Source organism: Stegodyphus dumicola, chromosome 11 (genome assembly GCF_044657685.1).
Source record: "Stegodyphus dumicola isolate Sdum_Otavi_A_Nest chromosome 11, ASM4465768v1".
Lineage (NCBI taxonomy): Eukaryota > Metazoa > Arthropoda > Arachnida > Araneae > Eresidae > Stegodyphus > Stegodyphus dumicola.
The window spans coordinates 100,906,004-100,930,858 of NC_140778.1; positions in this window are offsets into that span (position 1 = coordinate 100,906,004).

A 24,855-nucleotide genomic window follows, 5' to 3' on the forward strand; every position below is an offset into this window, starting at 1 on the left:
AATAAGCTTCATTAAAATGTAAAACTTTTCCGTAAGCATTTTGTTATTTGAATACAAAATACTTTTTTTTTTTTTTTTTTTTTCCCTAAATGAAGGATAACTGATAAGTAAACTATAAAGAGTATTCACCGTTCTTCTCTTAGAAACTGTAGTTTTACAATTTGAAGGAGCTTAGTTAACTGTTTGTTTTTGATGTATTTAATAATTCTTCTCGAAATGCGGTAATTCATATTTGTTGAATTCCGGAGGGTAGTAGTGGAAGTAAAGTATTGCTTCTGGCAAGGCGCATCTGTTGTGAAAATTTTGCTCTAACTGGAAAGATACGCCTAAAGTATTTTTTGTGATATCTGTAAGAACGTATATATACGTGCATATTAAAATATGTCAAAGAAGTTATAGCAATATATTAAAAGTACACAAATCCAGGTATAAAAATACCAGGAGAATTTTTTACATTAGAATCAAGAAAATTATTTTTTCTTATAGTAGTTTTGGGAAATTTGTGCTTTCTTATCGAAAATCCCGACCGGTCAAAGGGTTAACATTTTTGATGCAATATATTGCGATTAATTTCAAGTATAAATTTTCCCTGATGTTTTGTTGTTTATTGAATACATTGCTGGCTTACTCAACGCCATTTTAGGCTTCTATCCTATGAAGAAAAGTAATCACCGCATAAATGAATGAAATTCGTACAAATGTAAATGCAACTTAAGAAGTCCATAAAGGTTTTTAAAAAAATCTATGACAAATGAAATGGATGACAAATGAAAGGGAACTTAGTGAAGATAAATTGCAGAAAAATTATTTATCTTAATGAAGGATTACATTCCCTCATAATGGTCTAATGAGAAAGCAAAAATTAGTTCTTTGAGGAGGGCGCGAATGCTTATATCTTCTAAACACAAACGTTACATTCAATCTAAATACATCATTAGATAGGTGAAAAAGCACTTTAACAAATGCAGAAGTAATTTTTAAAACTGGGCAAATGGTGTAAACATAGTAACGCGTCAAAAATAGAAACATTTTTTGTGAATATAAAGCTCCGTGCACAGGCTAGTCAGTTTGCCTGGTTGGCAGTCAGTGTGATACTTTCATGCTTTCGTTTTTGCCAGTATTAGCTACAATTATTTCTTGCTTTTTCCGGCACCTCAAATAATCCCCGGGTGGGGTTACCACACATACCAAAACTTCGTAGGAGTAGATTATGATTCGTATCAGAGATCTTCGACATTTGCGGGCCTTTACCAATTTCTATTTCTTATCCTCTTTGGCTTAAAGATGGAAAACATTAAATTCCAGACAAGTGGAAAGTCTTTCAGAGAACTTTCCAATTGGAAAACTTGTAAAAGCTTAGTAAAATAGTGACCTTGGAACTTGGAACTTGAAGCTAAAAAGGTGTGAATAATTCTGCTTTTACCTTCGAAAATGGAAATTGCCCTCAGGCGATGGTAAAAGTTTGGTAATGCAAGCGATTAACGCTTCGCCGAAAAGGCGTAATCAAGGTGATGAAATTCGCGGTTCAAGCTGGTGACCCAAAATGGCGAAAAGGCGTGGTCTGTAGTTTTAGCAGAAATAAGCACAGAAAAATTGTAATAAGTTGTTGAAGCTAGTAAAGCACGTGAAAAACAACTGAGTACGATCGAAATATGCCGTGGCGAACAGAGAACATACACTAATTTGGAATTAAATAGTTAGATTTGAAAGTAGTGGTAGATCACGTGATGATGCATAATCTTAGACGTGCCATATGTTATTGAGTTGTTTACATTTTTGAAGCTGTCGTAAATATTAGTAATGGCAATTTTTTTAACGTAGTCTTTCTTTTTCAGGTTGAAATTGAAGATGCGAGCATTTTTGGATAATAGGATACACAAATAATAAATGAAATAAACTATATACATGAAGAGCTTTGTAAGAATATAAGCAACTAGTCTCAGTAGCTTAAAATCATTCAATCAATACCATTTATGCCGGGCTATCGCTGTTTTTAACGCAACGTTGCCGGCTCTATGACAATTAACCCACAGGGGCGTATAACATGGAAATGTCCGGGCTGAGTAACAGGAGGTCGGAAGTGGGAAAAGGGGGTGACCGGCGTCACAAGGCAAAAGATAAGCGATGGTAAGAAAAGAAAACCAGGAGAGGCTCAGACGAAGTGAGAATCTGACATGTTGTGTTCGAGATGTATAGGTGGTAAAAGGTACATGAAACATTACAGTGACAATATTTTATTAATTAAGTATCAGATAAGTATACATAAAAATAATATAAATACACAAAAATATAAATACAGAAGTAAAGAAGTGAGAAAATATATACATTATGTACAAAGTGTGTGTGTGTATTTAATTATGGCAAAGCTCGCTAGGGCTATCTGCCTAAAGGGAGGGATGCCTTCGTGGAGGACTTTCTAAGGGAAACTGGCTCGTATACACGTTCATTATGTACAAAGAACTGAGTGAAATGCTGCGAAATCAGGTCGGAGAGTTTGTCACGGGTGAAGTGAGCCGCATATGGTTGGACTTCACTATCTTCTCTAAGAGGGACCTAATCGAACACTTTAAAATGTTGAAGGTGTTCGCAGTGTAGAGCCTCTACGGAAAAGTTGGTATTAATTTTGTGTAGAAATTTTTCTACAGTATCGACCTTAAGGTCTTTGTGTAACGTAGCCTTCGAAACGTTCGTGATGAGCCTCAGGTTGTTCTGTAGTACTTGCAAGTTTCTCGGTGACAGCCGCCCATGCAGGGGAGGCGTAAGAAAAGATTGGTCGTATGATAGCAATATACAAGTGTCTTTTGCGAAGTAAATCTAACTTTGAAAACTTGGCAATGAGAGGCGAAAGACCAGTGATTGCAGTATGCGCCTTTAAAACATGATCATTTCCACTTACATTTGGTATTTATAACAATACCGAGATAGGTAGCTTTTCTTACTACCTGAACTACAACGTCAAAGATTTTCAGCTTGCTTCGAAGAGGAGTCCCAGTCTGTTTTTTGCTAATGGTTATAAGTTGTGGTTTTTGTGCGTTAATTGCAATGTGCCATTTCTTGCAGCAATTATCAATTTCAGGCATAGCTTTCTATAAGTTTTTGATAGCATTTAATGACTTGTTCGCCAGTGCCGTATCATCAGCATAGCATCCTTTAAATGAATATATTTAGTATTTTAATAGGTATTTGAATTATGAGTATTTGAATTATGAGAGCTATGTCAACATTATGAGTGTGTAGGAAGTGTTGCAGTTTTGGTATTTTTTTAGTGATGTGCTGCATGTTCCACTTCATAACTGCTCACAGGTGTCATTCTGTGCAGGTATTCCTAATTCGTAATTATTTTCAGTTTCGGGCCTCACTAATTTTGGCTCTCCGGCCAAGAAAGTGGAGCTACGTAGTAACGCAATGAAGTCAGAAATGTTTTTAATCGGCCACGGACATTTAGCGGGCCATCACTTAACACATTACCCGACAGGTCATTCGGCCGACAAGGAGAGTTAGCCGACAGACCATTTAACCGACAGGACACTTAGCCGACAGGTCATTAAGTCGGCAAGAACAGTTAGATAACAGGACATTGAGCTGACAAGGACACATAGCAGACAGGACATTTAGCCGACAAGACTAAGCAAGAATATCTCAGAAGTCAAGAATATCTGAGGCTGATTCTAGCGTGTTGTTGCATTTATAGTGATAAGAATAAGTTTTATTAATCTTTTATCGGACTTGTGCAATCAATCTAGTAAGAACCCGTACGCACGCAACACTTTTTGATGTCAGAAATGGGCTTTGAATGCCAATAACAAGAGCAATGGAGGAGCAGTTAAGACAGCTCGTCTTAGCCTTTGCTGCCTTTAAAGAATAGATGAAAGCTGTTAAAGAGGGAATGAACGTGGGCGAAGAGGAAATGAAAAGAGAAATCGTCTGCATAATTGAAAACAAATCTGAAGCTATGGAAGACAGAACTGAGACAGTTGAAAACAGAGTTGGAGAAATTGAAGAAAGAGTTTCTGCCGTTCAGCAACAAATTGTTGACAGGGTTTCTGCACCAGGGTTGACAGGGGCTTTCAACAACTGTCCACCTGTCACTAATCTGTCATGACTGCCATCTGCCACTGTTTCAAAAGCAGTCAAATGTCGCACATTTTTTAAGTTGATTGTTTTTCTTTTATTTTTATAATAAAATAATAATAAAAAAATACTGAAAGTTTTCAGATTTTATATTACGCCCAAATGGGCTCCTTTTTTTTTTTTTTTTTTTTTTTTTTTTTTTTTTTTTTTTTAATTTACAGAGACATACACGTGTCGAGGGCATTTGGACTAATATCCCTTTAGCCTAAAAATTTTAAAAATAGCATATCTTTAGAATTTCCAATAGACAGTATCACGCGCTGGAGATATTTTTTTCCCGTACAGTGTTGCCATTGCACGCTTTGAAATCATTGAGTTTGTTAATCAAAAATATGTTAAAGTTTTATAAATTATGAAATAGACAATAAAACAAATTCGAACTTCCATGTGCCCATATTTGGGTGGAAGACTACGTTATTCAGAATTTGATGGTTCTAGGTACTTTTTTTTTTTTTTTTCAGAATGCGAGAAACATACACGCGTTCATACAGATTCTTCGTATAATTTCTTTAAGTGTCATATAGGTCGATAATATTTGGTGGCAACAATTTGAAAAGTGAAACGGAAATTTATAGAGAACCGACGCAAAATGGCGTTTCTAAACTAATAGCCCCTCTGGGCTAAAAAATGAAGTTTTTAGCCCAAAATATTAAATGTTAATTACATTTAATGTTTTATGTTAATTAAATCGAAATTTTTATTTCAGCGTTTTGGAAAAGATAGAAGAATTTCTCCACATTGAGGAAAAATTTAAGTCAGAATTTAACTTTTACTGAAGACTGCGAATTGTGTTTACTGAAGACTTACGCCAGCTGACAAATGCTTGGATGGGGCACGACGTCACAGCGACAGCCATTAAAACCAAGACATTATTAAGATAATCTTAAAAACAAACACTTAACATTCCAGATTTTAAGTTGTGATGATTAGGGCTTAAACTGCGCGTTCTTGGAACTGGTTATCAACGTTTTTCCTAGACAGTAAGATCTTTCAATTTGTTGCCTTTCATTTTCTTTGAATTCTCGTTTCAATTTAAATAGTATTTTAAGAAAAATGTTTTATTTTAAATAATCCGATCGTTTTTGAAGTTGAAAACTTCCTTCTAGGTCTTCAACATTTCGGATCTTTTACATTCATCATATTAAGCTACCATGCATTTATCATCCTGACGACTTGGAAAATATCGTTACGAATTTTGTATTTAGTTAGTTATTTTTAGTAGAATTATAATTAAAATTGTTTTATTCCCCCCCCCCCGTGTGATGCAGCGCGTGACGAGTTTTAGGAGAAAGCTACGTCGAAAAAGTAAAAATACAGGAGCACACGCATTTAATAAATAGATATATCGTAACTACTTTTGCTTTCCAGAAACCTCGAGAAAGAAATTATTAGAAGTTTCTCGTGACTGATTAAAAAGCTTATAAAAGCCGGAGAAAAACATCTCGTTTCAGTTGTTTTAGTGAGCTATTGTTTATTTAGCTGCAGCAAATTTTGATTGAATTAGCTTTCTCTGCGCTTTGGGTTGTGTTCTATTTAACGTTTTAGTAGTTTAAAATATAGCTACTGATTATATTGCGTGATATTGTGATATTATACGAATATTGTTGCATCAGGTTCTTCTGTTTACAATAAAATTAATGTAAAATTCCTTACCTGCTGCATCTTCAGTGTTCTCGACGCCAGGCTTCTAATAATCACGTTTTCCAGTAAGAGTTTCTATTACAATTAGCAGGCCATCTTGTCTTTTAATTATTTATTCAAAGAAAACGCTAATATACACTATTTACAAGGTAAGTGATAATTATTTTAAGACAGTACATTTTTAACTCTGAGTCTTTACGCTCCTCCGAGCGGTTCCAATCTCGACTGCTTCTCGGAACTTAATTACAGCAAAAGTAAAGGAAGAGATGCCCGCCACCTAGTGGCAAGAATGTGACATCCTCCCACCTTTTGATTTTACCTCGATAAGATGGGAAAATCAAAACAAAATTTATCAATAATCAAACAAAAATTCAAGTACAACTTTCACAAATATGAAAAGTAACTAATGTTCTAAAATTAATACTTACAAAGAAGGATTACACATCTAAACATTTTCTGCATTACATTCATACCATATCCAGATAACATGTTCCAATTGACAACTGTTAGGACAATTAAATTTCTAAAATACTGAAAAGAAACAAAAATTAGTATAGCAATTTAAAAATATGTAAGAGGTTTTACAGTTTTACGTCCATATCTAGTTTGATAGTTCATATCACTGTAACACTTGTCCGCAGAGTTTTTTATGTTCATGGTGAAGTCACTAAACAAGTTAGGTCTATCAAGTTCGAGAGGATAAATACGTTTCACAGGTCTTAGGAGTTCACCCGTTGCAGTTTTCACTTTGACAACACGTACTTCGTTGTCTTTCCCAGGATATAGTTCTACAACACGACCTATTGGCCAATCTATTCTCTTCTTGTTGTCGCTGCCGACAAACACCAAGTCATTTTTGTTGATAGTCCGAGTAGATCGTTTAGATGGTTTTTGCACTAGGATAGCTAAATATTCATCACGAAATCTTTTGCGGAAATGTTCTCTTAAGTTCTGCAAAAACTTGTATCTTTTAGTCAGATTAATGGTATCCAGGTATTCTAAGTCAGGCACTCCGACGTCGTGCACATCTTGTAGAAACATTGAAGGAGTTAGTACCGTCGTAAGATCATTTGGATCTTCTGAAAGGTACGTAAGGGGTCTTGAGTTAATCACTGATTTGATATCACAAAGTATAGTCAACATTTCCTCGTAAGAGACACAGGACTTGCCGAGAACATTTCTCAACATCTTCTTCACTGTTTGTACCAACCTCTCCCACCAACCGCCCCACCATGAAGCAGTTGGGGGATTAAACTTCCACTGTATTCTCATACTAGTTGAATTACATTCTATTTCTTTCCAATCTATCGATCTTAAAAGATTTTCAGTTCCAACGAAATAATATGCCATTGTCGCTGTAAATAATACTTGGACGACCTCTTCTGGCAATAAATCTCCTTAATCCCAAGATGAACGCATTTGTTGATAAACTTTCTATCAGTTCAAGATGTATCGCGCGATAGACCGCGCAAGTAAAGAGCAAGATCCATGCCTTTTTTCCTTTTCGTAAATAAAGAGGACCGGCTACATCGACTCCGGTCACTTCAAACACCAGAGCATCTCTAACTCGATCTTCAGGAAGAGGTGCTGGAACAGTCTCTATATTCTTTGCGCTATATCTTCTACAGCGAACACACTTCATAAGAACTTTACGTACTGTTTTTCTTCCTCTCAGGACCCAGAATTTCTGTCGAATATTGGCTAGTACGAATTGCACACCAGCGGGGGATAGTCGCAAATGGTAATCTAAAATTAACCTATGAACTAAGTTATGATTTGAGGGCAATACAATTGGACAGAGAAAATTTTCTTCTTCCTCTCTTCTAGTAATCTTGGTCTTTAACCGAATAAGGCCATCTGAGTCAAAAAAGGTACAAAGGTTGCTAACTTTAAGTTCTTTGCCAAATGCTTCTATTTGTATTATCTTGCATATTTTCTTTTCTACAGTTTCTATTTCAGGGACTGTGAGTTCTCCTGATTGTTTAGAATCTGGTCTTCTGCAGTTGTTGATAAATCTGCATATGCAAGCAGTTATTCTTAACATTTTATGGTAAGATGAATATTTCTCAAAAAAATGTTCTACCCTTTGCGTATTTAGTGCAGAAATGACTGATTTCCTTTTTTCTGAATTCACTATTTCCATGTCCGATATTTCCCTTTGTATAGGCCATTCTTCCTGATTTTTCTTCAGCCAGTCGGGGCCCTCCCACCATCTAACTGCTAAAAGTTGTTTGGCGGTGCAACTTCTTGATGGAAGGTCAGCTGGATTTTTTGTTCCAGCAATATGTTTCCACGTTTTTGGATCCATCAGTTTCCTAATCTCCCTGACTCTGTTTTCCACAAAGACAGCCCAGACAATCTCTTCCCTTTGAATCCATGTCAAAACTGTTGTAGAATCCGTCCAAAAATGCGTTTCCATATTTTGCCATTGCAAACCATTTAAAACAGAAGAGCATAGTCTGGCACCTATCGTGGCAGCTATCAATTCCAGACGAGGGATCGTAATAGATTTCACGGGAGCTACCCTAGACTTCGATGCCAACAGATGAACTTCAACTCCAGAATTCATCACAGTTCTCAAGAAAACTGCAGCAACATACGCATTACTACTGGCATCACAGAATGTGTGAATGCTGCAGAACTTCCTATTGTCCTTGCTGGAATGTATCCAACGTAGGAGGGATATTTCTTTTAAGAGAAAAAAGCTTTTATGCCAATTCACAAAATTTTGTTTTGTACTCTTGTCGACTTCAGTATCCCAAGAAATTCCTGTTTTCCATAGGTTCTGCAACAATACTTTAGGATACAAGAGAACAGGACTCACAATACCAATAGGATCAAATATTTTGTGTGTTACAGCGAGAATTGTTCTCTTCGTTATTATACCCATTTCAAAATCTTCTAGCCAATTCAGATTCAAAGTTAAATTATCTTTCTGAGAGTTCCATAACAGACCCAATACGGGTAAAATAGTTTCATGTTTCAAGTTATCTCCGTTATGTAACCAACCTCGAAGATTAAACTTTCCTTCATACATTATTTCTCGAGATTTTTCGATGAACTGGATCATCTCGGATTTTTTGTCAAAGCTGGCAACAACGTTATCTACGTAGAAGCTACGCAAGAGTTTAGCTATTATCTCCGTATCATATGAAGAATTTTTCATGTACTTTTGTAGATGGAATTCTATAACAGCTGCCAAAAGGAAAGGACTACTCTTAACCCCAAATACTACCCTAGTATGACGAAATATTTTCGTTTTCCTTTCTTCCACATCATTCCACCAGAAAAACCGAAGCCAGTCTCTATCTTGAGGCCTTACACTGATCTGTAAGAAAGCCTTTTCAATGTCTGGTATAGCAGCAAACTTGCCTTCCCGAAATCTCAACAAAAGAGATGGAATTAGTTCTATCAAATTTGGTCCACACTCCAAACACTGATTTAGAGAAGGAGACGATTGTTTCCTCGCAGACGCATCAAACACCGGTCGAATTGGTGTTGAGCCATTTTCTTTGATCACCGGTCTATGTGGCAAATAATGTCCATAGTCAACCGCAATATTTTCTTTAACTTCTTCGATCACTCCTAAGTTACACCAGTCATTAAAAACTGCATTGTATGAAGAAAATAAATTTTGAGATAAAAGTTTCTGGGTGGCAGATTGTAGACGTTTCAACACTAAATCCTTGTGGGTGGAGAGTGGTACATGATTCTCCGCCCACGGAAGTGCGACTTCATAACGCCCTTCTTCGTTTAGAGATACAGAATTTTCGAATTGCAATTTTGCTTGCAAATCCCTTTCCTCTCTAGCCTTTTTTGTAACTGGATCTGTTATTCCGATAACATCAAGCCTCCACAGTTCTGACAACGTGGCATCAGAAATATGTAAAGATAACGAAAGCGTGGAAAAGGAATTTTCTATTTCATAATTGTCAGTGTTCGCTTTCCCCATGACTGTCCACCCAAGTCTTGTACTTACAGCAACTAATCTTCCCCAAGGAAGAACTCCGATTTTACCTGTAAATAAATTTGCAGCAACATCTGCCCCTAACAACAAATGAATCTCTTGGGGGTTCTCCTGGAATAATCTGCAATTTCCATTTTCAAAAACATCACTGACGTAAATTCCTCTTCTTCTAAGTTCCCCAATCCAGTGTATATTTTTGATTTTAGGGACCGAAGAACATATTTTTCTTTCATCCAATACATTGATTTCGCAATTATACCGTTTATCTACGCTACCCAATTTTATTCTATAACGTTTATGTTTTTCCGAAACTTCTATGCCACCGAAAAGTCCGTGGGTTACACTTTGTTCACCTAAGCTTCTTAATTGTAACCTTTCTGCTGCATACCTGCTTATGTATGAGTTTTGACTTCCGGTGTCAATTATCGCTCGAACAAATTGGTTATTCCCTCTTCCATATATGCGAACAATTAAAGTTTGCAAATATACTTCTGAACATCCTGCTTGATTTGAAAGTACTTTATTTTCTATCTGTTTGTCTTTTTTAATTTCCGAAACCTCGACAGAAGGATTTTGTTTATTACACATAATAGTTGCATGTTGTTTTTTACAAATAGAACAAGTTATTTTTGTTCTGCAGTTTTGAGCCAAATGGTGTAATTTTAGGCATTTATAGCAAGCACATTTTCTTTTTAAAATGTCCCTTTTTTCTTGTAATGATAAGCCGGAAACGAAACTACAGTCATAAGTCTTGTGAAATTGATTACAGAAGACGCAGTTCATATTTTCCTCTCTGCATTCGGATTTTGTAAACCAATCTGTAGCGGTCGGAATCTTTGGTTTATTATGTCTATTTGAGAGACCATATGCGCTTTTCGTTGCAGGGGGGGGGAAGAAGACTGTCGCCGATCGGATACTTTTTGCTGTTGCGAAACCGTTGACCTCGTGCGTTCACGGGATGAAAGTTCTGCGTGTAAAAATGACATTAAATCTTTTATGTTATAATCGGTGCCAACATTTTGTGTTCTATGAAATTCAAACGTTAATTCTGAAGGCAATAACTTCAAAATCATCGGACACAGCAAAGCGCTGTAAGATTCCGATACAACATCTAACGCTTCGAGACATCTAATCTGCGTTTGTACTTTATCATACAAGTTACGAAATGTTTTTATGTCATTTGCATTTTTTAATGATTCAATATTCAGCAAATTATTCATGTGCGCATTAATAAGAATGTCTCTCCTTCCAAAACGGTCGTGTAAGATTTGAATTGCTGAATCATAATGTTTTGGCGATAACGGAAGTCCTTGAACGCAGCTAGAAGCTGTTCCTCCTAAATATGCTTTCAGGTAATTAAATTTGTCTACTTTGTTCAATGATTTGTTATTATGTATTGAGGACTCAAAACTATTCCAAAAAGTAAGCCATTGACTACTGTTCCCATAAAATACGGGAATCGAAAGTTTTGGTAATTTAACATTAGGTGTATCTTTTATATTTTGCTGTGTGTTCGGTGCATTTAAGTCATGATTAAGTTCCTTAATCCGTTTCTTAAGCCTGAATTTCCATAACGTTATCTTCTCGCGATATTGTTCTGTAATTTCGAATTCATTTACACTCAGAATTGGTTCAACTTCCACATCGGCATTAGATAGCGTTTCGGTTTTAGCATTAAGCTGTTCTAACAATTCTTCGAGCTCATTAATACTACCTTCAGATTTATTTAATTCACTTTCGATTTTCTTAAATAGTTTTGTAACGGCAGTTCTTAAGATACTTCTTTTCTTTTTTAATTTATCTACTTCAGCCATTATCTTTCTTAGATTCAAACATTTACACAAAAAATATACGTCTCATGAAAAACAAATATTTAACTCTTACTTAGAAAACAAAATTATTCTTTTGCTGAATACTTCAAGAACAAGTATTAAAATCTTCAATTTTAATATTCAGCTTTTGAATTCACTTTATTAGAACTTTTCAAAAAACCTGGCGTCCCTGTTCGGGCGCCATAAAAATGTTGCATCAGGTTCTTCTATTTACAATAAAATTAATGTAAAATTCCTTACCTGCTGCATCTTCAGTGTTCTCGACGCCAGGCTTCTAATAATCACGTTTTCCAGTAAGAGTTTCTATTACAATTAGCAGGCCATCTTGTCTTTTAATTATTTATTCAAAGAAAACGCTAATATACACTATTTACAAGGTAAGTGATAATTATTTTAAGACAGTACATTTTTAACTCTGAGTCTTTACGCTCCTCCGAGCGGTTCCAATCTCGACTGCTTCTCCGAACTTAATTACAGCAAAAGTAAAGGAAGAGATGCTCGCCACCTAGTGGCAAGAATGTGACAAATATCTTTGAGGGAAAATCCAACACCTCCTTATAGAAGGAAGCCGGGACACTGAAGGGAGGGGAAGCTCTGACGTCACAGGTAGTCGTCTCTGACTCACCTCGCTCCTTCAAACAAAATCAAAGCCCCGTAGTTGAGCCAAGAGCGACGAACGTGGAGCGGTTATTTGCGTTAGCGACAGAGTTTTTATATTGTCTCGTGCTTTTATAATTTCATACGATGCCTCGTAAATGTGCTGTAGCCACATGTCGTGGTAATTATAAAAACGGACCAAAAGTGGCTGTATTCAAGTTTCCAAATGAGACTGAACTCCGGATGAAATGGATAAGGAGTCTACGAAGAAAAGATGGCTTTCAACCTACTAAACATACCAGAGTAAGTTCAATTTTACTGCATTTTTTATGTTTTGTATCTTTACATTTTTTTATTACTTTTATTGATAGGTATGTGATGTTTATGCTTACGATATTAGATTTTGATCTGTGGGTAAGAAGTTTTATGTTTGAAAGATTTTAATCTTGCCTGTTTTAATCATTTCAAAAAAATATTTTCCTTCAAAGTTTTATGAATGAAATAAAGTTCCATATAACAGGAATAATTCTAAATTTAGTAGTTACATAAATGCCAATAATTTGTAAATGCTTTCTAGTATACTGTGCAGGCAGATTCTGTAGTTATTCCAAATTTATCATAATTTATATGACAAGGAACTACTAAGTAATCATAATAGGTTTCATTTTAAAATTTTTGTAATGATATATGAAAGTTTGGTATGATGTATTTAAGGTAATTATTTGTATTTGGTAACCAGTGTTTGTTGTAAACAATTATCTCAAATATATAATTTTCTTTAAATGTAAATAAAGCTGTAATCATTATGATGAGCATTCCAGATTTTACAAATTACTTAAATTATACACGTAATTGAAATGATATTACTGGTTTTTTAATTCGTATTTATGTATCAAATTATTTATTTAAATCATAGGGCTTATTGACTTCTGTTACTAAATATTAACATGCATCTAACTTTTGTACTCACAACAAGTTGATTTTTGAATATTTTCTTTTATAGGTATGTGAATTATATTTTCGATCAGATGAAATAATACGAGAAATCGAAATGTATGATGAGAAATCAGCGAAGTTAATTAAAGCCCCAATTTCTAGGCCACGTTTGAAAAAAGGATGCATACCTTCTCAATTCCCTGATGGCCCATCCTACATGTCATCAAATTCTGTATCGAGAATGTCACCAGAAAAGAAGAAAGCTCATTTAGAAGAGAAATACCTGGAGAAAGCGATAGAAGAAAGTTTGAAAATGAAAGAACGGTATGATAATGAACGATCATTTGAAAGTTTAATTGAATTCAATAATTGCCTAGAACATCAGATTTTAGAAACATTTTGGACAACTGTACATACTGAAAATTCAACTATGTTACTTGATATTTTAAGTGACCCAGCTCCAGAAATTCAGAAATCGGTAGTAATAAATGAGGATTTAACAGTATGTGTTTATATTAAAAACATCGCTATAAAATCTATTGGTAAATTTGTTTTCCCTCTAAAAATTAGTAATGTAAATATGTTTCTAGAAGTACTAAAGGAAGTTGAAAGTCTGTCTCATAACTTACAAAATGAAAAATATATTAAGAATTCTATACAAATTGTGGATGATATGCTTTCAGAATTGAAAAGAGTGTTACCTGAAAAAGAAACTGAACTGAACTTCCTTTCAGAGCAAGTAAATAAACTAAATGTAAAGAAAGAGAAGTATCGATATACTCCAGATTTACTTATTTTTTGCAGTTTGTTAAATTCGATCTCACCGCATGCATACAAGTTTTTACGACATTCAGGTTTCATTTCTATTCCCCATCCACGTACTATTCGTAGAATTTATTCAATGTTTTCTCTTAATCCTATTACTGAGCAATTTAATGATGACTTTTTAGGATATGTTAAACAAAGATGCAAGGATTTAGAAGAAAATGATAAAACTGTAATTATTATGATGGATGAAGTGCATTTAAATTCATGTTTTGATTTTAAAGGAGGAAATTTGTGTGGCATGGCCTACAACTGTGAAAAAGCTGCTACAAGTGCTTATGTTTTTATGATACGTAGCTTATTATCACCTTTCAAGGATGTGGCACATATATTACCAGTTAAATCATTAAATGCTGAGGATCTGTATCAATATCTTAAGAAAATTGTAATTGGTTTAGAAAATATAGGTTATAGAATTGTGGCAATTGTCTCTGACAATAATTCAATAAATAAAAAAGCCATGTCATTATTTTGTATGCCTCCAAAAATTAGTATTGTGTATAAAAACCCTGCAGACTTATCTCGGCCACTATTTTTTGTTATTGACTCAGTGCACATCTTGAAGTGTGTCAGGAACAACTGGATAAATCAAAAAACTTCTGGGCAATGTTTATTTTATCCAAATTTTGAAAATTTTTCCAAGGTCGAAACAGCGGCATTTGCATGCATAAAAAGTCTCCATTCATTAGAGGCAGGCAGAATTGTAAAATATAGTTATGGTTTGACTCTGAAAGTTCTGTATCCAACCAATTTGGAAAGACAAAATGTCAAGCTAGCATTACAAATATTTGACAGTCGTTTTGCAGAGGCAATAATGGTTATTGGTAAAGAAAATAGTATTTTAAATTACGAAACAACAGCTGAATTTATTAAAATTATATCTACATGGTGGTCAATAGTCAATGTCAAAAGTATCTTTAAAGGACACCATAAGATGAATGAGTATCAAAAGCCGTTAACTGTTCAAAATGATGATGTTAGATATATTTATTTAAATAAGTTACTTGAGTGGTTAGATCAGTGGAAACTTTTAGGGTGTTCTAGTGGTGGACTAACTAAGGAAACACATTTTGCATTAACACATACTAGCTATTCGTTGCTCGAAATGGCAAGGTATTGCATTGAGGAGCTAAAATTTACTTACTTTTTACCAGGAAAAGTTCAGACAGATCTCCTAGAGAATAGATTCGGAAAATATAGACAGCTGGCTGGTTCACAACATAATATTTCTATAAGGCAAGTATATGAAACTGAAGCAAAATTAAGATTACAAAGTCTTCTGCCAACTGTTATTAAATCATCAAAGTATGGAGGAATTCCTATTTATCTAAATTGTAAAAACCTGTGTATTGAATCTCTGGAGCAAGAAAATATTGGATGCACTTTCTCAGGAAGAATAACTATTACAAATGAAGATATATAAAATGTTCAAAATGACATACCAATTTTAATGTATATAGCTGGTTACTGTAGTTATAAAGTTGTGAAACTATTAAGCTGTGATATTTGTAAAGGCAATCTAACTATTGATAAAGAATTAATTGTAGAAAATGAAGGACAGTCTTGGATAAAAAGATTTGATAGAGGACTTCTATATCCTCATCCTGATGTACTAAATTCAGTAATATATAATTATGTTGTTATTCAAAGACTTGTATCTGAAGCATTTGAGAATGAATTTTTATTTTCTGCAAATCAGAGGGATATAGCATAACTCTAGACATAGCCTAACTTAACTCTAGACATACTGATAGAAAATGACATTTTTTTAAATCTAGATGATTGCCCTAAAGCTCATGAGTCGCAGAAAGTGTTAAAGCAGATTCCTTGGTGATCAACGAACACATTTTAAAATAATTATTGCAAATTAAAGAATGATACACTAAACCAGAAAAGCATTGCAAAAGAGCGCAAATTGAAAACTTTAAAGCATAAATAAAAATATAATGGGTGTTTAGCAATTAAACATTTAAAAAATGTAGGTTTTAATTCAAATGATGCTGTATTTCATAGACTAGTAAGTTTAGTAACTTTAATGCATGTAACAAGACACAAAAAATTAATTGCAAAGCCTAGTGATGTTAGTTCAGATTTATTTCTGTTGAAAAAATATTTTCGCATCTAACAGTTACTGTTACACATTATTGTGAATTCCTTATTTTTTTTTTTTTTTTTCTACTCATGTATGCTGTCTGTTTAACCTTGAGATCACTTGAAAAGTAATAGTAACGAAAAATTCATTTCTATGCATCTATGTAAATAAGTGTCTGGGTTGTATTTTAAGTGGTCCTTATTATTAATGTGGATATCAAATTAGTGTTAACATATGGTAAGATTCTTTATCATTATAATTGACTTGAAATATTGAAAAATTCATTTCCTTGCACTTAATTTGTTGTGTAAAAAAGTGTCTGCGTTATGTTTTTATGTGGCCACTACTTTTATCATTTGGGTATAATTTTGGTGTTAACATGATAAAATACTTTATCAAAGTAACAGTTATATGTTTCAAAATGCTTACAAAATGTTATGTATATAATAACTGCCACTGTTATACTGGTAATGGGTCATTATACTTTTGATATGGACAGATATTGACTGTTTTACATTCAGATGACTTGAAATATTGAAGAAGGCATGTCCTTTTTTTAAATTGTCATTGCGTAAAAAGGTGTCTCGGTTTGTGTTTTAGCGCAGCCACTACTTTTATCATTTGGGTATAAGTTTGGTGTTGACATATGGTAAAATGCTTTCTCCCGATAAAAGTTATGTTTCAGCATGCTTACCGAATGATATGTATATAATAACTGCCACTGTTATACTGGTAATGGGTCATTATAATTTTGTTGATATGAACATATACTGACTGTTTTATATTTAGATGACTTGAAATATTGAAGAAGGCATGTCCTTTTTTTAATTTGTCATCGCGTAAAAAAGTGTCTCGGTTTGTGTTTTAGTGCGGCCACTACTTTTATCATTTGGGTATAAGTTTGGTGTTGACATATGGTAAAATGCTTTCTCCTGATAAAAGTGATATGTTTCAGCATGGGTACAAAATGATATGTATATAATAACTGCCACTGTTATACTGGTAATGGGTCATTATACTTTTGTTGATATGGACAGATACTGACTGTTTAACATTCAGATGACTTGAAATATTGAAGAAGGCATTTCCTTGCCTTTAAATTGTCATTGCGTAAAAAGGTGTCTCGGTTTGTGTTTTAGCGCAGCCACTACTTTTATCATTTGGGTATAAGTTTGGTGTTGACATATGGTAAAATGCTTTCTCCCGATAAAAGTTATGTTTCAGCATGCTTACCGAATGATATGTATATAATAACTGCCACTGTTATACTGGTAATGGGTCATTATAATTTTGTTGATATGAACATATACTGACTGTTTTATATTTAGATGACTTGAAATATTGAAGAAGGCATGTCCTTTTTTAATTTGTCATCGCGTAAAAAAGTATCTCGGTTTGTGTTTTAGTGCGGCCACTACTTTTATCATTTGGGTATAAGTTTGGTGTTGACATATGGTAAAATGCTTTCTCCTGATAAAAGTGATATGTTTCAGCATGGGTACAAAATGATATGTATATAATAACTGCCACTTGGTAATGGGTCATTATAATTTTGTTGATATGAACATATACTGACTGTTTTATATTTAGATGACTTGAAATATTGAAGAAGGCATGTCCTTTTTACTTACTTGTACGAAGTAAAAAAGAAGTATTGTAATCGCGAAAAGTTTCAGGCAGCATATTTCACCGAAAATATCCATTTTGACCGCTATCGAATGCAATTTAACGATGTTTTTGCACCATATCTGTACGTAAAGACAGAATAAAATACTCTTTTCCTTCAAAAAATTATAAAACTGCTTAAAAAAACTTAAACTAAAATTAATTCTGAAGAGAATTTTTCGTGGCTTCTGTACGAACGTATGTACGTACGTTCGTGCGTACGTACATATCTCACATAACTCAAAAACGAGTAGCCTCAGAATGTTGAAATTTTGTATATAGGACTGCTATAAAATGTATATGTGCACCTCGTATTTTGGTTGCAATCGGCCACACCAAACGTATATAAATATATTTATATATATATCCACTCTATGACTTGAAATATTGAAGAAGGAATTTCCTTGCCTTTAATTTGTCATCGCATAAAAATGTGTCTGGGTTATGTTTTAAGTGGCCACTACTCTTATCATTTTGATATAATTTTTGTGTTAACATATGGTAAAATGTTTTATCGAGGTAACAGTTATATGTTTCCAGCATGATTAGAAAATTGTATGTTTATAATAGCTCCTGCTATTATACTGGGAATGGGTCATTATAATTTTGTTCATATGGACATGCACTGACTGTTTTATATTCAGAGCACTTGAAAGATGATAATATTGAAAAATTCATTTTCGTGCTGTTGAGTGTTTGCTGCATAAAATGGTATCTGGGTTGTATTTAAATGGCTACCACTTAATGTTTAGTAAGTGGTTATCATTTGGTGTTAAGATACTGTAAAATGCTTTCTCATGATAAAAGTTGTGTTTCAGCATGCTTACAAGATGACAAGTTTATGGTAACTGCTGCTTTTATACTGAGAATGGGTCATTATAATTTATATTTTTTATATGGGCATGTACTGACTGTTTTACACTTAAAAATATTGAAAAATTCATTTCCTTGTCTTTAATTTGTTGTTGTGTAAAAAAGGGTCTATGTTGTGTCTTTAAGTGGCCATTACTTATATCATTTGAGTATAATTTTCATGTTACCATATGATAAATTACTTTATCAAGATAACAGTTATGTGTTTCAGCATGGCGACAAAATAACAGGTTTGTAATAACTCCTACTATTATTCTGGGAATTGGCTGAATAAAGGGTGTCTCTGATTAGGAGCACTCATTTCACAAACCTGTGATTTTCATGTGCATTTTGAAATTACCGGTGTCCCATAATTAAGACTGGTGGCTTTCTGGACAAATCATTTTGATATATTCTTTGCTTAAATTAAACAAGCCTGATAGCGAGTAACTTAGAAGATCACGATTTTAGCTTGGAAAAATTACAACAAAATTGTGTTGCATGTTGACCAGATACTTTCAAATTGGATACTGGTGCATAGGTAAAACATTTTTATTATTTTCTATATTTGAAACATTAACTGATAATCACTTCCTTTACACAACATCAATAAATGTTTTTACATATACTGGTGATGCTGACATCCATTAGCTGTTGAATGTATCTTTATATGCTTCATAAATAATAATAGCCATCGTATAAAATTTAATATCATTTGTGCACCTGAAGTGTTTTAAATGGTAATGGACAGTCTTCTCAAGTGTTTGCCCGATATTTATCCATATTATGGCAGTATCGTAATACATTTTGAAACTATTAATTGGCTGTTGTAAAAAGTTAATAACGGTGTTTGTAATTGCCAGACAAAATGGGTTGAAATTTAACGAATAGAAACTTGAACTTGCAGTATCAAAATTTAAATATTAAGGTCACATAGTCTCATCTTATTGTTTCTGATGAGACCCAATTAATATAGAAGCAGTTTTGAAATATTCACACCTGTTAATAAATAAGAATTGATGAGATTTCTTAGTATGGCAATATGCTTAATGAGATTTCTGCTTCAATTTTTACAAGAAAGTTTGAATAATTTATTGATAAAAAGAGATCAGCTGGTTTTAACTTATTTGTATGTTATAACTTAGGTGTTGTGTTGTTATGCTGACTGCTTGCATAAAATTGTAAATAAAATTTTTTTATTTTTCACTTGTGAATCTTTATTTTCAAGTTCAGCTATATAACTAACACAATACAGTTAAGTACATATACAACTAATATTATTGGTTCTACAGATTTAAGCAATAATTTTAAATTGCACATTGAATTATTTGCTAAGCAAACCTCTGATATACTAATTTATTTGAAACTTGCAAGACACATAGCATATTATAGACAAAATTTAGTGCATTTTTATACCATTTTCTTTTAAAGACAAATTACTGATTGGAAGAAAAATGAAATGATAAGTAATAGTTTGTATGCAGATAATTTGGGTTTTTTTCATAAATATCAGAAAAATATAAAGCAATATTAAATTATGAGGGAAAAGTCAGAAATTCCTTTTTTGAGTTAGTATGGCTGATTTTTAACTTTTTAAATGCTGCTGTGAAACCTACAAGGAAGTATAATTCATTAAAGTCAAGAAATAAACAAAAAATTCTTAAATTTATGTCAAATTTTATTGTGTTAAATTTTGAAGTAATTAAATTATTCATTATATATAATTGAATCTCTGAATAAAATCCCACCCAAGTATCTATATCAAATAGTGAAATCAACGTTAAGTACGGCACTAGCGCGCAGCCTGTTTTGTTTCGTTGCTCTCTCGGGGTTTCGACATAGACGACTACGCGTGACGTCACAATCCAGTGTCCCGGCTTCCTTCTATAAGGAGGTGTTGGAAAATCCCGCGTTTTGTTACTTAATCTTGTTATACGAATAAATTTTGTTAACTTTTTATCGGACTTGTGCATTCAATCTATTACGAACTGTGCGAAACGAAAGACCTTTAAAAACACATCTTTCGCATAGCCTCGTCCATTATCAACTCTCAGAGTGCAGACGGTCGACAAAATATAAGACCTTTAATTTAGTTTCAGATTTAAGCAAACTTTAATTGTTTAATAAACTGAGCAATTTTAAAATCATAAATGGCCTTTTTAATAATTTAAGTCTTTATTTGGTCTTTTGAATGGTACCACATTTCATCGATCCTTCCCCCCCCAAAAAAAATCATATTCAATTTAATTATTAACAATAGAAGATCAATTTAAATTAGCAATTCAGGAAAATTAATTAATTCGAATTAATTAGTAATTAATTACTCTTCTAGTCTACTTTTCTGAAACGCAGTCCATTTCTATCGATATTTATCATGGCCTGATTTTCAAAAGTGGAAGTTTAGGGTTGAAACGGAGAAAAAGTGTTACATCCTCTAATTTTTTTAATGTTAATATTACGTGCTAGAATTGAAAACTTTTATGTGTTGTAAATATTACACGAGGACTTATAGATCTCACCTTGAAAATGTCCACAGATTGTTATGTATTTATTCCTTTGAATAAGTCTGACAGAACTTTGAACAGTTGCATTCCATGTGATGGGCTCCGGCGTATCAGATTCTACCAAACGTTTGTTTATATCTATACGCTTTTCATCATTTTACGTACTCCAAGTATTTGACATTTTTCCCCTCTTGGCGAAGCGTTTTATACTTGTGTCAACTTTAATCTAATTCCAGCGCCTTAGGGCACATTGTCAAGTTAAGTGGTTAAAAGGACAGATTACTAAATGCCACTAATCACCAGTCAAGATCCGAACGGCTTTTCATCATTTTACGTACTCCAAGTATTTGATATTTTTCACCTCTTGGCGAAGCGTTTCACACTTGTGTCAACTTTAATCTAATTCCAGCGCCTTAGGGCACATTATCAAGTTAAGTGGTAAAAGGACAGATTTCTAAATGCCACTAATCATCAGTCAAGATGCAACAGTTGGGTGTTTTAAAAAAATAGCAATCTAGTATTGCATGAAGGTCTGGATGCTCTTGTCACTTCAAGGAGATATGCACACATGACATGCAGGCTCTGGCTGACTTCTAATGAAAACATTGTGGAAAGATCGAACGATGCCGTCTGCCACCGTTGTGGGCATTTAACAGCAGCGACTTCCTTGCAGTATCCGTAAAATGTCAACACCGTTAGCCGACAGCTACACACCACTGGATTACAGGCATACAGAAAGTGACAAAGAAGGCCCACGACACCACAGCAAAGTCACCATGGAAACTCCGTGGCAACTGAGAATCTTTAAAGATGAGTCTCACTTGCATCTTCGTACGGATGACCAATGCATTCGCATGCGAAAGCAACGTGGTCAATGCCAAGATGAACTTTTTCTCGCCACCCTAATCTTGAACGTATCAAGATGACGCAGAATCCAATCTGCATGATTGTTACGCGTCGTATGTACAGACGAGTGGGTACTATAGTATCGGGTGCAATTTCATACAATCCCGTGATCGCAGGTCTTCATCGCAGGCACTTTTGCAGCCCAATAGTTGGCTGATGAGTAGTTGGCACAGTAGTTGGCTGATGAACCAACGGCTCTGGCCTTCCTTTAACATTCGCCGTATAGATGTAGTCCCGCCTCACTAACTCTGCAAGTCCACCCCCAGTTTTGAGGATGGACGGTCTCTTAACCTCTCTTTCCCTACCATCAACTTCTCGAAAGGAGTTTCGGTTCGCAGTTTATTTTAAATGCCCCTCTGCCACACAGACACTACCCGCTTACAAATATATATGCTTTTTCGGGATTCGAACGAGGGCTCATTGGTGCGGCAGTCAGCGTGACTAACACTATACCAGCTGGGCGGCAATGCTTTCTTTTAATAGGACATCGCTCGTCCTCATTTTGTTTGTATTTCAAAGGCTTTCTTTATTACTATAGAGATTGTGCCGGATTTGCTACATCGCCATAGTAGTCACTAAAAGAAAACCTCTGCAATGCTATCGAGCAATCTGGTAAGCACTTCCGCAGAGAACCCGGTAAATGTAAACATCGCCAACTTTGGCGATAATAGTTCTAACCTGGTAACCCATCGGATATATCCTATTCCCTTGTTCGAAGTATGCAACCACTCCTTTTGCGTTTATTTTGTTGAATTATCACTGTCTTTGTTCGCATTTGCAGATTTGTATTATTCTTCTCTTATTTATTATTATTATTTTTTATTTTTTTAACAACGAATAAATAGAAATATTTTCGTAGATAGATGCCGGTTCTCGGTTCGGGATGAAAGGAGGGTTGAATGCTAATTTCTAACACGGCTGTTCACGTTGTGTTCTTAATTATGAACAGCTCTAAGAACCATGAGGTTTCCAACGTCTAAAGTAATTTGTTTTCGTAGACCGCAAAAATGTGCATTTTAAATAATTAAGTAATGCTTTTATTTTTATTATTGGTTATTGTCATCTAAAATTCTGAGAATAAATCAATTTTTATGGCGTAAAATTTAAACAAGATAATATATTGTTAATGCTTTTCTAACAATAACCTTTCAGAGGATGGCAGGTGTAACATAAATAGATGATTAAATTGAAATAAAAAAAATTATTGATTATCTAACATGACAGACTACTTTGATGCATCACCATGGTCATCAAAATTAGCAAACCACTGCTGGAGTAAGGAATATTGTTTTCTGTGTTAACTGGAATTTAAGACAAATTTTTTTCGTATGTCACGTTTAACCGGTTAATTTCAGTATATTAATACTAATTTATATTTTTAAATGAATTTTTATTTCCGTTATAAATGCTGTTATGCTTAATATATTCTTTTCTGTACTAACTTGAATTTAATATAATTTTCGTATATCACGCTTAACCGGTTAGTTTTACAGCTACATGCTTATTATCTGTGAATTTTTACTACAATATGCTTAATATATTGTTTTATCTGCTAACTTGAATTTACATGCACTAAAAATCACGTTTACGGCTCGGATTATCGTCGATGAACCGCGAGCTTGGCAAGTAAAAATGCAACGGCGCCAACGGGTTCTTTCCCGAAGCGCCAACGGGTTCTCTGCGGATGAAAACCCGCAATCTGTTAGGATTCCACTGCTACATTAATTTGCAAACGCAGCAAGCAAGAATCCAGTCTAACACAGGATTACGTTAGGAAACTTTGCAACTCCATATGGCGACGGTTAAAATTGCTGAGTATTGGTAGTTCGATCCAGGCTCAAACCAGAGAAACGGCTGGCTACGTGATTTCTCCCATGTGCCATGCAAAACGAATCAATTTTTTGGAGAGTATTCCCCGAAGGCATCCTTCTTCCTAGCAGGTACCTTCATGTGCTTTGCCATATTCATCCTGTCGAGAGTTACAATGATTTTGTAAGTTGTGCAATAAATATTTATTCATGCATTCCCCACTTTTTTAATCAGTCATGCTAGTTAAGGACTTCTGCTTGTTTCCAAATAATCTTTCAGTCCGAGGGTCTAGAACTTTCCGCCGTCGCCATTGGGACATTTTGCCGTCGGAATGTTTCGCCATCAAGACATATTTTTATTTACATGACTGTATTTTATCTTGCCGTATTATACTCGCATTAAATTTGTTTAGTTTAATAATTCTGTTTATCTTTAGTATACGTAATAAAGGTTTCTTTTAATATATACAGTTATTTACAAGTATGAGATACAAAGAAATTACACATAGTTGGAAAATTATGTCAGTATCAAAGAGAACTAAGCCTAAACTTCTGATATGACACAAGTTATATTATTGATTTTAAAGCTATGCGGGTACAATATTTATATGATTCGTCAACATTTCTTGAAAGTTTAATCGGCTAGTTCAGAGAAATCACTCATACAAGCAGGAAATTCACATTTTTAGTCCGAATAAAAAACGGAATTACTTTGCAATCTTGTCAGCACCTTATTCTCTTAAAATTAATATGTCATGAGTAACGTTGTATTTGTGTTAAACTGTACACAAAAACATTTTATATATTATTTTACATAAACAGTTATCAAACTGTACATTTAAAGTGTGATAAATATAACTGATAACTTTTGTGAATATTTGCAGAGTTATAATCATAAAAAATGGTATTTCTAAACTCATATTATCATTTACTATTATTACTAGCATCACCATTAATGCTACAACACCAAATAATGATGAAAATTTGGATTCAAAAATAGAATTCCGCCTCAAACAGCAGCCAGATTTTATACCGGCTGGCTGATTTTATAAAGTTTCTCCAGTTTTATAGGATAACTTGTATAATTTTGTCCCATTTT